The sequence below is a fragment of the Podarcis vaucheri genome, assembly GCF_965113315.1.
Source record: "Podarcis vaucheri genome assembly, chromosome: 8".
In the NCBI taxonomy this organism is placed as follows: domain Eukaryota; kingdom Metazoa; phylum Chordata; class Lepidosauria; order Squamata; family Lacertidae; genus Podarcis; species Podarcis vaucheri.
The window spans coordinates 30431764-30447591 of NC_138766.1; positions in this window are offsets into that span (position 1 = coordinate 30431764).

Here is a 15828-nt window from a genome sequence, read left to right on the forward strand (position 1 = left end):
TCTTCCTCCTCCTCCTCTTCCTCTTCTTCTTCAATTTTTAATGCCTTATGTTTTACTACACACACACACGCATAAAAATAATTTTTATTAAATTTTCTGTTTTGCAATTTAAAATGCTCATTTTAACATCCTTAAAATATCAGTGATTTCCCTTCTCTTTCCACGGTTCTTTTTGCACATCACAAATCCCTGCATAATTTACAAAAACCAAAACGTTCAATATTCCATTATTGCATCCATCAAAACTAATTTACACTGCTGGATTTAGCTTAATGCTGCCAACGTTTTCAGGTGTACACCATTATTTCTTCTCTGAAAGTATGTTCTTATTGTTCTCTTATGCTATATGTTAAGTCTGCAAGCTTAAATTGCATTTTCTGTCAGCTTAAGTTGCCATTCTTTGGTTGGGACCTTCCTTGTTTTGGGGCTAACAAAAAAAAAAAAAAGTTTTTACAACTTTTTATCTGCTGTAAACTGCCCAGAATGGGTAGGGAAACCCAGCCAGATGGGCGGGGGATAAATATCATCATCATCATCAACAACAACAACAATTCAGCCTAGCTCAGTTGGTAGAGTATGAGACTCATAATTTAAGCCCCAAATTGGGCAAAAGTTTCCTGCATTTGCAGGGGGTTGGACTAGGTGGTCCTTATGATTCCTTCCAACTCTAGGATTCTATTATTATTATTATTATTATTATTCATGTCCCTGGGGCTAAACGGTTTGTGTTGATTGCTGCTGGGACTGAAATGCTTTGCATGTCACAGAAGAAACTTTTCAGAATAGCTTTCCACTTATGCAGGTTGTCCAACCCTGGTTCCTGTGCCTCCTGACCTGGGAGTAAGTCTTGTTGAACCCGGGCTCATTTCTTTCTCCTGGGACACCTTTCAGGTCACTTGCCATTCTGGATAAAGTGAGGGGCAGTCGGTGGTTTTATATCATTCGTACTTTTGAACATTTCATCCAGGTCACTTGTCATTCTGGACAAATCATTGTTTATTATTATTAGTTTTATTTATTAAATCTCCAGGCCGCCCGTCATTGGTAGATCTCAGGGCAGTTCGCAGCATAAAATTACACCATAAAAAGCACAAAATACATAATAAAAGCAAAGCCCCCTCCCTCCCACATCACATTTAAACGGGCATCAGATGTCAATTGGCCAAAGGCCTGGTTGAAGGTCACCTGGGACCTAAAGGTGTATAATGATGGCGCCAGGCAAACCTCCCTGTGGAGAGCATTCCACAAATGGAGCCAAATAAGTGAATTTATATGATTTGTTCAATCACTGTGCAGCCCTGATTAACAACTGGGAAAACCGTTGCACTGAATTTGAAGCGCCATCTTACAGGGCAAGTGTATGCATTAAGAAATAAGTCCCGTTGTACAATTATTCCATGCAGCCTTCGCCAGCATGCTGTCCCCTGCATCCCACAGCTCTGGGGTACAGTATGGTTTCAATTTGGACAGGGGACCGTATGTTGAGATTCCTGCATTGCAGAGGGATGGACTAGATGACTCTCAGGTGACCCTCAGGGTCCCTTCCAACTCTACAGTTCTGTGATTCTGTGATTCTATGCTGCTTTGCTAGATAACAGCAAAACGGCGAATTCAAAGTTATGTGCAGCTTGAAAATGGCGTAGCATTGAATGGGCTGGGAGTTAATGGAATTGATGGCATACTTGGAAGGGAAAAAAGAAATAACTTTCTCTGGATTCAGACTCCACATTTGCCATATTACCCTTCCTTCAGCGAGCTTCAAAATGTATAGTTGAGATTCCTAGCAATTCGTCCATTTGTGTAGCAGATGAAGGTGATTGACTACATGGAATTGGCAGAAGACTGGCAGAATCCGAGACCAGGGAGAAGAGATGGTGAAAGAAGACTGGAAGAAATTTAAAGACTATTTACAGAAATATTGTAAAATTAATGAATGCTAGAAGGATGTTGGATAGAAACTAAGGGGTTTCCAGCTGTAATGCTTTAGGAGATACGAGAAAAAAAAGGTTTACAAATGGGTAAAAGCTTAATGGTAGGGATTTGCTGAACTAACAAATTGAAGTGGAATACAAAGAAGGGAGGTATGAGGAGGTCTGGGGAAATAAGTGTAAGGAAGATATGTTATGGAAAACTATTTGTTTTTAAACTGTTTTTATGTTGTATTTTGTTTCTTTTTATTTTTCATTTTCATTGTTATATTTTAAAAAAAAACACCTTTAATAAATATCTTTTTTTAAAAAGCAATTCGCCCATTTGTGTATTCCATGTTGGAAAAGGAACTAAACTAAGCATTCAGTCCATTCTCTGGCTCTTCAGTAGAAGAACTAGATAAAGCTATTAGCAGTCGAGTCTTCGCTTCCATGGGTGTCTATGTCTGCACCCTCCAGGCAGAGTCTTGTTTGTTTTCAAACAATGAAGAATGGGATTCTCTGAATGTAAGCCAAAGTTTGCAATATGAGGTGTAACTGAAACCCTGCAAAAGTCTGATGTTCCTGGATCTAGATATTTTGCAGAGACTGAAAAGGAAGTAAACATTTCTAGGCCAGAAAGCAAATATACGATGGGATTATGAGTGACTCTCTTGTCCTTAGATGCTCCAGAACAGGTGGGAAGTAGATAGTATAAAAAAGATGTTATGTGACAATATGAAAGTCAAGGTCTGGTTTGGTGGATGATAAACATATCTGAAAGTGAATAAGGAACTTGGGAATGATGATACTATATTGGTTCTGATTTGAGAGGACAGCTGATAATATTCATAATCTCCTTTGAAGAAATCTTTATGCGCCATAGGCTCTTTTTCCCCACCATCGACCAAGTCTCTTTTCCCCATAATTCCAAAAGCAATCTATTGGGAAGAGAAGTAACTCCGCAGGTTTTCACCTCTCAAGAGTTATTCCATCAGCTAAGGGAGGTGTCATAGTGTATTCATGTAGGAGGTGACCCAGTCAAATTCCTATTTCCTGCATGCCAGCTTCCCCCACCTTTCTGGAACTCCTGGCATAAAATAAATAGCTTTGAACATGCTTTTGCTTCCGTTCACCTTTCACCTGATGTTGGTTTCAGAAATATATCCCAAGTTCCACATTTGTCAGTGGGGGCTCTGCTATGTAAATGTATTGACTAGCTAGGATCATCTGTTGACTATGGTCACCAAACCATCATACAGACCTTAGGAAAATCACTCATTTATTTTCTTGAACCGCTCTCACTTTACTCCTTACTCTTGAACGGCTGGCATCCATCTGTCTTCGGAGACAGTGGCGAAGGGTACCTTTGGAGGTGAAGTCAAACTGTTGGAAGGTTACAGCGCCTGCTGTGGCTGTAGAGACTGATAAAGGAGAGGCATGTTTTGTTGCAGCAGGGGCAGATGAAGGCGTCTGCTTGTGCTGTTGCAGGTGCACCATGGCCTTTCTTCTCTCTTCGCTCCTCCCAGCGGTCATTTCTCCTCTGGTCACTGCACATTTGAACCACATTTCCCCCCTAAAAGTATTCTGGACACTAGTTCACCCCTCGCAGAGTTATAATTCCCAACAATGCCTAACTACCATGCCCAGAATTCTTTGAGGTGCAAAGTGTGCTTTAAAGCTATCTCTGTGTGTACAGCCTGACTCATTTGTCCAACCAGCTGGGGTCCATGCTATAAATGTGAATGGCAGAATGCTTGGGAATAACGGTTAAGTTCATCTGGCAGTAACCAGCCATTTTGGGTGTTATGATCTTGCACAATTTTGCACCAAGATCTGGCCTCCCCCAAAAGCACATTTTTTTCGGGGCAGCGTTCTCGCATGGTGCCCCCAAATGTATGGCCCTGAAAAAAGTGTATCTTTTGGGCTACATGATCTTGTGTGGGTCATGTGACCTCTACAGGCTGGGAATGGTTTGGGGACTCAACATGTTAGAGTTGTACGCACTCTGTGTGATATACTGTGCTCTGCAGGAGAGGGCCTCTTGCCGATACCATCTGATGAGAAGGTCCATTCCATACAATAAAGGAATAGGACTGCCAGTTAGATACCAAGCTAAGTTCAAGGTGCTGTCACCAGTGTACAAAGCCCTATACAGCTTGGACACACCTAAAAGATTCTTTACCTAAAATATTGTATCATCCTTTAGATACCCAACTGATCACTGTGTTCTGCAGAATAGGGCCTCCTGTAGATAGCATGTTATTGGGAGGTCCGTTCCATATGGCATATGAATCGGGTCTTTTGCGTGGTGGTACCTCCCCTTTGGGGATTCCCTCCCATTAGACAAGTGCTGTCTCTGTTGCCTTTTGGCAACTCAAGTCCTTCCTTTTCCAACAAAGCTTTTAAGTGGAGATCTTTATCCCAACCTGCATCTTTATTGGACCTGTTTTAACTGTTTTTATATATGCAATTGTTTTGAATTGTTTTATACATGGAACTGATTTCTTTATTGCTTTTACCTTGTTTATGGTCGGAATTGTTTTCTAGTTGTGCATGTCATAGTTGTAACCTGCCTTGGGACATTACGGTAAAGGAAGATTAAGAAATTTCATACATAAATATGTATTAATGAGCTGACATCTGAATGCATACCCTTATTTGTTTATCAAGTTTGGCTTCATCCTACTTGTTTTGCAGAAGTGCCAAAACTGATTCCGTGTCACAGGGTTGAGTTGTGAACATTGTTCCTCCTGATACAGCTCTCAAATAAAGATTTATCAAATAAATCACAGTAATGGCCCTTTAGGATTTATTGCCAGGAGAGGTGGACATGGAGAGCAATGTTGCCTACAAACCTGGATTAAATCCTCTGGTATGATAGGCTAATGAATTCACATTTTTATTCTGTACATAATTCTTTCATTCATCATGGAGTATTAATTGTCCCCCATAGAATGCCTACTGCGGTCTTTTCAAGGTTTTCTTCTTCTTCTTCTAAAAAAAGATAAACTGTTTGTTGAAATTAATGTGTTACGGGTGTACAACAGCAGGACCCCTTAAGAACTTAAAAAGCATGAATAAATGGATTCCAATTACCACCTAATGTAGGTAATAGGTTTATGGTACTTAGAGGATTGGATCTGTTCTCCGAGAGCCTGCAGACATTAGGAGCCCCTGATGGCCAGCTTGCAATGTCGACATTATGGAGTGATTTTTACTTTACTGCCTTTTCCATCAGATCATCCCCTTTCCTTCCACACACAAGGTTAATTCACTTCTTGATCACATTATTTCCTCGCTGCTCTTTGACAATATAAAAATTCTGAGTGGACAGCTCAATCCCTCTTCCATCTCAGATTTGATTGTTATGGTATTGCCTGGCATCCCTCTGAGGCCTCTAGCAGCCCCCACTGCACTTTATGACACTTAAATGGCTGGCCTACAATTTCTCCATCTATTCACAAAATGCTGTTAATAACTCATTTCCAAAGAGGCCCTTCTTTATGTCGTGGCATTAAAGGATTTTTTATTAGGTGCCAGGATAGGTGACACACAGCCCCAGTAACCAAAGAGTTAATTAATCTGTTGAAATTTATAGCCTTTTATACTGCACTCAGTGTGACAGTCCCTAAGAGAAACAGATACTATATTTACAACCCAGCTGAAATATTCAGTAATATAGTCTGCATACTGACACACTCCATCAGTGTATGCCTGTTGCTGGAGCAGCCATTAATCAACCGAGATGGATTTGTGTAATCTGTCTTCTTTCTTATTCTGGGATTCCAATAAATATTGAAATAATAATTTATTGATTACCCTGCAATATAAATGTGTAGTAAAGGGACCCAAGATATTTGCATGGTAATGCATTTTGAAAGCTCTTGGCATTCTGTAGGTATGAGAAAAGGGGAGCCGTAACACAAAGCAAGGGAATGTTTCTTCACAGGACACCAAATTTAATGTCAGTCGGCCACGGAGGCCTTCCCCCCCCCCCAGAATCGTAGAACTGGAAGGGAGGACCTCTTGGATACGGCAAAGCATAAAGTCTTAACAGCAGCACTGTTACCCTCAGCTAAAGCAGAATGTCAGCAATAAAGCAGAACTGTCCAATAATTTGTCTACTGTACAAATATAGAAGAGTTTGAATCACTCGCCACCCCTCCCGTAGTTCTCTGTGGGGGCATTTTAGTACTTCGCGGCTCGTATCAAAAAATGGCAAAGACTTAACTGAGTGCTCAGTGACTATGCTGCTCTGAAATCCTTCGCTACATAACTCCACCTTCCTGTACTGTGTCCACCTCCCTCCTTCTCTCTCACACACAGCCTAGTGGTGAGATAAATGTCCGTAAAAATTCAGCACGCCTTCAGGGAAGGGAAACGAATGCATCTTTTTACCATATCATTGCTTCACCAGATTCCGAGACTTGCCTCGCTTGCGGCAAAAGCTAGAGTTGTCCTTAGGGCTTGAACACATTTCTTTAAGCAATGATGACAGATATTCATTGCACCTCCTAAGCACAGTAGCCCTTTGTTATTTGGCCAGCGGTGGCTCCTCATTTGGATTTTGCATTGCGCCAATATCCAATATCTTTTGACAAAGGGGAATGAGGAAAAAGCCCTTGCCAAAAATAGCGGGCAGCAGTTCAGACTCTTAAAAACGTGTGCACACACAACTACCACACAAAAGGAAGCACAGTGAAGCTCTACTCTGAGACAGTGCTGGTACAAAAAAAAGGCATCACAGGATTTGCCCCTGCTGGTGCCCATAGGGAAGTGATTAAGAGGTGCCTAGACTGAAAAATGTAGAGAAGGGGCAGTGTTGGAGGTGGGCTAGCTAGCAAGGACTGGGGCAGCTTGAATACACACATCACAGGTTTAGGGCTAATCTGAAGTGCATCCAACACAAATTTAAAGCCTATGATTTACCCCCAAAGAATCCTGGGATTTGTAGTTCCCTTCCTCACAGACCTACAGTTCATAATATCCTTAACTAACTGCAGTTCCCAAGGTTCTTTAGGAGAGAGTCCTGTGCTTCAGATGTGTGTTGGATGTGCTTTAAATGTTGGGATGTGTTGCCAGTGTACCTTAGGACACAGCTAATTGAGCCGGCAGGCTGGACAGTTTCGGAGCTCCTCAGTTTTTAGATTTTTAAATTGCTATACTATACATCATCTGAATATCTAAGAAAGAAAGAATACAGGATAAAAACATAAATAAATAGTTAGAACAAAACAAAGCAAAACAAAAAACCCCAACCCCCAACACATTTAAAAGGTTTGTAGAATATCAATCAGCCAAAGGTCCGGTTGAAGAGGAACATTGTTGCCTGGTGCCTAAAGATGTTTAATGAAGGTGCCAGGCAAACCGCCCTGGGGAGTGCATTCCACAAATGGGGAGCCACTGCAGAAAAGGACTGTTCTCATGTTGCCACTCTCCAAAACCTCTGGTGGAGGAGGCACATGAAGAAGGGCCTCTGATGATGATCACAGAGGCTAGGGGACTTCCGGGGTGGCGCCATCGGCAATGGTGGACTCCCTCTGAACTGGAGGGACTAGCTCTGCGTGAAACGGGTCTTTTCCGCTACGGCGAAGCGGGGACCCAGCTAAAAATCACAGGTGGATGAAGCCTGTGACCATGGGACTTGGCGTGCACCTTAACGCCCCCCAACCCGCAAAGGAACCCACTAACGGGCTCCGAAGTGAAGAGGGGGAAGTGGTGCGGTGCTGTGAGTCAACTGCTATTTCCGTGGAGCGAAGCCGTCAGCCGTTGCCGGAGAGCGCTGCCTTTTTCCTGGGACAATTTGGCTTCTAAAATAAGCACCCGTGAGTACTTAAACTTTGAACAATCAGACTTTAAATAAGGACTTGCGAGAAGAAAGGAATTGGACTTAAAAATTTACTTTAATTTGGTACTGAAACGGGAAGGTCTAAACAGGAAGTCAGCCTTCCATTTCTTTGTAGACAGAGTAAAGCAAAGACAACGTAAACTAGAGCTCAGAAAATCGCTTCTAAAGGATTGGCTTTCATCATTTAAAATTGTTGAACCCCACTTCGGCAGCAGGAGAAGGAGGATCTTTTTTGGACTGTTTAAACCTGCAGAAGTGAGTTTAAAGTAAAGTAACTTTCCACCGTCCTGATCCTGGAGCGGGGTGTCAGGACTGACGTTTTGAAGCTCATTGAAGCTCATTGACCAGAGACAAACGTTTTTGACAGATAGTTAAAGGAAGAGAAACATAGTGATTCCATTGTTTCCTTTCGCACTTTAAAGGAACAAATATTGACAAAATATCTCAAAAAAGATACTTTGTTGCAAGAGCAAATAGAAGTTCTCCCCCTAGAGGGAGACTGTGAAACTGTAACTAATTCCAGGGAGCTTGCAGCTGTTTCAGATTACAATCGTGGGAATGGATTTGTGACCTTGTAGGACAATGTATTCAGAGGCTCTGTTGTGTGCTCTCTGTAAAACAAGTGCCCTACTGGAACAATTAAGTGAGAAGATGGATTTGATGACTAATGTGGCCAGAATTTTTGAACAGGCAGTGGGAAACTATGTGGAGCCCACCCAGGAATTAGATCAGGAGTGTGTCCTGACAGAGCAGATGAGAGAAGAGGATGTTGCTGAATCTTGGGCGCCAGAGATGGAGGGAGCTGTGGCCTTGCAGGAACAAGAGCTTTTGGATTTGACAAATGAACTTGGAAAAAGCCAGATTTGGAAAGATAAAGTTTGGACTGGTCTGGAAATGGGGGGTTGGATAGACCCCCCCTATGCAAGGATGTTTGGACTTTCCGAGTCTGGCAATGGGCCGTGAGATGTTTGGAGCTGTGGGGGCTCTCAATTTCGGAGGGATTCTGAAACAAGGGATTGTGTCATGAGGCGTTTAACTGGAATAGCTCAGGTTGCTGTTAAAGGCTTAAAGTGTCACAAAAGGGGTCACCAGGCAGAACAGAAAGGAAAACAAATACATGTTCCACTTGGCTCCCAGTACTACTTGGACTACAGCAATGAACTCTACGTGGGGCTACCTTTGAAGGTGACTCGAAAATTACAACTAATACAGAATTGGCGGGTAGACTGGTGAATGGGAGCAGCCGCCAAGACCATATAACACCGGTCCTGAAATACAGTGGAACCTCAGGTTACAGACGCTTCAGGTTACAGACTCCGCTAACCCAGAAATAGTACCTTGGGTTAAGAACTTTACTTCAGGATGAGAACAGAAATTGCGTGGCAGCGGCACAGCGGCAGCGGGAGGCCCCATTAGCTAAAGTGGTACCACAGGTTAAGAACAGTTTCAGGTTAAGAACGGACGTCCAGAACGAATTAAGTTCTTAACCCAAGGTACCACTGTACCTACATTGACTCCCAGTATTTCCCCAAGGACAATTCAAAGTGTTGCCTTCAAAGCCCTAAAAGGTCTTGGCCAAGTATACCTGAAGGAGCGTCTCCACCCCCCATCGTTCAGCCAGGACACTGAGATCCAGCACTGAGGGCCTTCTGATGGTTTCCACACTGCATGAAGGGAAGCTACAGGGAGCCAGGCAGAGGGCCGTCTCAGTAGTGGCGCCCTCCCGGTGGAACACCCTCCCATCAGATGTTAAGGAGATGAGTAATTATATAATGTTTAGGAAGGCAGCCCTGTATAGGGGAGCTCTTTAAAGTTTAATGTTTTAGCCGCTCAGAGTGGCTGGGGCAACCCAGTCAGATGGATGGGATACAATTATTATTATTATTATTATTATTATTATTATTATTATTATTATTACTACTACTACTACTAGGGCTGAAAGCGTGTCTTCAGAGAATGCTTCTGACCAGCAGATTGGCAGTTGCAGCAACCTTCTTCCAAGGACTTATGGTGAAATATCGCTACAAGAAAACTCATAATGCAGGACAACTCTCAGCCGGAAACATATGCAAGGGACTACAGACAACTCCCCATTTCCCTGGGGGTTGCGTTCTGAGTCAAGGCCTGCATCGGTGGGGCGTTCATAAGCCAACCCCCATCCTGCCCCCATTCCTCCCTCTTCCGGGTCAAAAAGGACCTGCACGTTGGCACTCATGCGTCATTCAGATGCATTTAAAATGGTTGCCACCAGTACGCATTACCAGTACGAACCTGATGAAACTCAGAAAGTCTAATCAAACGATAATGTTTTGTTTGTTTGTTTGGCATAATAACCTTCCAGCTCCACCAGCCTTACAGCTTCTCTAAGATCTGTTATCTTAAAATATGCACACAGGATTTCTGTCAGCTACTATCTGTGTCTCTTGCTTCACCACCAGTCCTACAAAAATGCACTTTGTTGCAAAGTGCAGCTACCACCGTTCTATCCAATCACAAATCATTGATGCAGTGTATTTTGAAGTTCCATAACAACACATCATAGTTTTCAGTAAATGCCTCTGATCTGGATAACTCTGAGGTATAGATATGGTGTACCGAGAAAATTGCCCTGCGCACATCTTTTCTTCTAGTGTCTTGCTGATAAGGTTAAAAAGATGGTGAAATGAAATCTCCTAAGGAACACAATAGATCATTTTAATATGACTTTGGAGGAGAGGGAGGGTGCTGGTGTTTCCTGCCCCATCTGCAAACGGAAAAGTCAAAACAGTTCATTTCTTTTAGGACGTGTACCTCCAAGTCTCCCACAGAAATGGTTATGAAAGGAAGCTGAGTGACTGCTTTAACACGCCTTAGAAATAGACATAAGGGGTATGTATCATATGTTAATCCAATTCACATTTTAAATCGTTTTGTACAAGTGAGACCTGCGGCACAATGTAGCAGTGCGGCATGCTTCTGTTTCTAGAATTCTTCATTTTGCTTTCTCCCCACTCTTAAACTCCAAATACTCAGCATTTAGTATATATGTAAACCACTTTGAGGATGTGTTCTTGTTTTTTAAAGCAACCAAGTGACATATAAATTTTATGAAATAATAATAACAGTAATAAAGACAGTTTTCATGGTATCTTAATTTTTTATTCAGGTACCCAAACTGAATGATGATTTCTGTAACGTAATTAATACTAATTAATACGAAAACCTAATCAGATCTAGGCCTTATTTTGGTCCAATTTCCAGTGTCAGCATATACGTTGCATACATCCTTTCTGTGCGATGTTGCTAATCTCCCTCTGTCCAATCTGGAATATAGTTAACCAGAAAAGGGTGACTCTTCACATGAGTTGTCCACAGCTATCCATGCTTGCTCATATTGAGATGCTCTTTGCACTTCTCACTTCAGAAAGGAAGAGAGTGGGTGTTCAACTCTGGCACCCAATGAAATTTGGATATGTTTAAGGCAGGGGTCAGCAAACTTTTTCAGCAGGGGGCCGGTTCACTGTCCCTCAGACCTTGTGGGGGGCCAGACTATATTTTTTGGGGAAAAAGAAGAACGAATTTCTATGCCCCACAAATAACCCAGAGATGCATTTTAAATAAAAGCACACGTTCTACTCATGTAAAAACACGCTGATTCCCGGACCGTCCGTGGGCCGGATTTAGAAGGCGATTGGGCCAGATCTGGCCCCCGGGCTTTAGTTTGCCTACCCATGGTTTAAGGGTTGTGTGTGTTTTCAGTGTAGGAGAGGCTGATCCCCGTACAAACAGGAAATGAGAAGGAGCAGCAAAAAAAATCTCCCATGCATTGGAATTTTTGAGGGATTGTTTACTGTGATGTTTTGCGGACGCCATTTGAGGTACTGGTGCACCGAGGTGCCGTACTGGCAAGCTCTGCTGGACCCAGGGTGCATAGACTACACGCTTCTTTAACATTACTTGTGATTAACATTGTAATTGTTACAACTGCTCAGCTGTTTGTGTACAGATGCACAGACTGTACACACGTCGAATGAAACATGTGATGGACATGCTTTGAAGTCTCATGGATGTATAGCTGTGTTTCTGGCTCGTAGGCTAGGGTTGTCGGTTCGAGGTGAGTGACACTATTGCTTTAGCATCTCTGTGAATAGTGGTAGGGGCATAGATGAATAGGCTGCTGCAGAAGTTGGGTGATGTTTCCCTCAGAAAAAAAATAATAAATCCTGTCACAATGGTAAAATGGATTGGATTTGTGTTTGTTCAGTTGACTTTATATAAACTAAGGCTGTGTCCTAAAGCTTTAAATTCATTCGAAGCACACACCTTCTGTCAAAAAATTCTGGGCACCATAGTTTACCCTTCACAGAGTTACAATTCCAAACAACTTTTAACAAACTACAGTGCCAACTACAAACTACAGTATCTGACCTTTGTTATAAAGCACTAATTACTTTTCTTTTAGTAGCGACACACCTACGGGTGGCATAGAATTAGAAAATATTGGAACGTCTGCATATCTCTCATTGGAAACAGAATGTATGGTCTATTGCTATATAAGAAAAAATTAACTAGGAGATTACATGCATTTAAAATTACAGATGATGTAGATGATTTTGTTGAAATACGGCATCCTCTTATAAAACACTTTACTGATAACCCTGAAGAATTGGCAACTACTGAAATCACAGATTGGACTTGGGCAAACTTAACTAGATAGATCCATCGTGGAGTGGAGAGCAGGGGAGTTGGGATTTTGATTTTGTATCTTTTCCTCTCTCTTTTGTAATTGTTATATATTAGAAATCAACAAAACTTTATTTGTAAGCAAGCAAGCAAGCCAACTACAATGCCCAGGATTCCTTGAGGAAAATTATGTTCTTTGAAAGTGCTTTCAGATTTCCTCAGCCATAGAGAAGATGGCAGCCTTTTCCAGCTTCGACCAGAAGAGGGCGGCACCTCCACTACATCGACATCTACAGGTTTTTGCAACTTGGACAGGTCTTTGAATTTCAGCTCAACATTACAAACTCTTAGCTGGACGTACAACAAAGCAAAGAAATATAAGGCTTAGAAGATGGGCCGCTCTAATAGGTGATGTTTAAACTGGGATTTGTGTTTCCCAGGCTCGTATTAGCAAAGGACACATCTACACTGACAACAATTATAAGGAATTAAAGGTTGTGTACACATCACCGTTTCCTATGGCTCCAGTGCTTGCATTTAAAGCCTAGTACACATGACATTAGCCATAATCCAGCTTCCGGTGATTGCAGGCGCAGGAAAACAACCAGGCAATGTGCATCAAGCGAAGACTCTCTCTCTGGTGTGTACAGCAGAGTAATTATGCGACCTGAAATGTGGGTGGTGGTGGTGGAGGGATGAGCTTGCTGTCTTTTAAGCCACAAATATGTACTTACCCCCAAAATGTACATGCACCACAGCAAAGTGTGAGCAATGCCAGCCAAAGGCATTTTGCTTTTGCAAGGGATGCACCCAGTGTTCTCCCCCCCACAAATGTTCAGGGGGTACTCTCATTTTCCTACTCATATTGAAATATTGCCCCTCAATTAGGCCAAACTTAGTTTCACAAAATGTTTAGGTGTATGCTTCTTCCCAGAAAAAAAAGCACCAGATGCGCCAGTGAGTAGTGCCAGCTTTCAAAAAAGGATGCTCACACATGATAGCCAATGGCTGTATGATTTGTGTGCTTAGACAGCTGAGCTGTACCGTGATACAGTTACACATGCAACGTTCAACAACTGTGTGGTCTATGTACCTGTGCACTCCCCAGCCGAGCTGTACAAAACAACTGTGTATGCTCCTTTGCACAAACACTTGTGCACGTGCAGAGAGACAACTTCTACCTGTGCTCAAAGTATGTGTGTACAAGCCGAAAACCTTGCAATACTTTTACCAGATCAGTCCTAACTTAAATCACAACAGCTTAAGTTACCTCAGGAGGAAATTGACTTATACTGCCTATTTTGCAGGATTGCTAGATAATGTGACTGAGCTGAAAAGGGGTTTGGAATATGTGCCACCACACCCCTAAAACATCCCTTTCGGGGTGCATAAGGTAAAGGTAAAGGGACCCCTGACCATTAGGTCCAGTTGTGGCTGACTCTGGGGTTGCGGTGCTCATCTCACTTTATTGGCCGAGGGAGCCGCCGTACAGCTTCCGGGTCATGTGGCCAGCATGACTAAGCTGCTTCTGCCGAACCAGAGCAGCGCACATAAATGCCGTTTACCTTCCCACTGGAGTGGTACCTATTTATCTACTTGCACTTTGATGTGCATACTCTGGCATAAATTCTGCTGGCTTAATTTCCGCTGGCTGAGTTCTGGCTAAGCTGGGGAGAGAGACTTATCTCACTGTATCTCCAGCTAAGCTGAGAAAGCCCAACAGGAGGTTGTGGAAGGCAATGTTCCAGTTATACTAAGAAGCACCTCATTTTCTCACCACTGGATTGCAGGCTGCTTTTGCATAACAGTCCCAAGCAAAACAAAATGGCGTGCAGATTTGACCCTGGGATGGATAAAATAGTATCTCGCTGAAGACCACATCCTAAGTTTGCATCTGAGGGACAGAGAGGAGGAGGGTCTGTAGATCTTCTTTGGTGATCACTCGTTGCCAAGATTGTCTTTCATAAACATGACACAATGGAGAAAGGATTCTTGGTTTGCATGCCCCACTTATTCCAGGTCAAAAGTGCCGAAGGACTGGATCCCCCAAATTACCACAATCATCATGTATTTATTTTTACAGGGATTTTTATCCTGCACTTCAAATGAGTTCCTGAGGCAGCTTACAAAAGTGGTATAAAATATAGTAAAACTCACATGATAAAAGAAGAACGAAAACCTTCAGCAGACAACTGTAATTGAAAGCCTGAGGTGCAGGGGGGAGGGGAGTTTTCACTTGGCACCAATATGACAGCAAAGTTGGTGCCAGGTGAGTTTCCCTGAGGGGACGATCTCATAATCACCACACAAACATCTTGGAGATGACACCAGGCAGACAGAGAGATGTAAATAAAAGGGCCCCCAACAAGTACTGTGATTTCTTCTATTCTATCTCACTCAATCAATCTAGGAAGGGAACCAACAGTTAAATGTGGTGTGCAGAGGATACAAATATTTTTTCAAGACAATGAGCTGAGATAAACAGCTGTGCAATACAAGTTAAGCATCTCTCAAAGTGAGGAAAATGAACATTAAAATGGCTGGTAAAACCCAATTATTATAGGTAAAAAGAAAATTCATTCCAAAAATCCTCATCCAAATTCTGTTTTAGGCTGCAATTCTATGGGAGTAAGTTTTGCTGAATTTAATGTGAGTTAATTCTGAGTAGGAATGCATAAGGAAATTAGGGTTGCCATATTTTGAAGAGCAAAAAAGAGGACACATTTGCCGACTTCTACTTTTAGCTATGGATTGCTTATCATGACTCTCATTTTACATACCCACGAAGAAGAGGACATGTCCTGGAAAAAGAGGACATATGGCAACCCATATTTGAGCTGTTGGTATGGAAATTAAAAGTTTACACAATCAAAGTGTGATGAATTTCCTGTATTTATAACGATTGCATTTAAAGTAGATATAGATTATGTGCACATTATTGGCCTAAAATGCAGTTAGGTCATTCTTTTTCATAATTTGGATATCTATCAATCATCTATCTATCTGATGTGTTTTATATATTCTGTGATTTTGTGAATGCTTGTTTAATAAGCTGCTTTAAGTTTATAAAGAAAAGTGGGACATACGTTTCTAATTTAAGAATACAATAATAACCCTCTCTTTTGTATGCCTTTCTCAAAGAATAACTGCTTTTGCATTTCTAGCATTCTTCCAAAACTATGAATTCTCCCTTGAGGACCAAAGGGCATTTATGATGGCATCCATCTCTGTCATGAGGCAATGAAGTGTGCCTCTGGGGGTAAAGTCAAACCACTGGAGAATCAAAGCGCCTGCTGTGGCTACAGAGACTGGAAACTCATAACTGCTACCTCCTGTGTTGTTTTTGCTGTGTTAGCAGCCCCAAAGTGACCTCCCTGGGGTACAGACTTGGGCAGTGTCTGTGGAGGT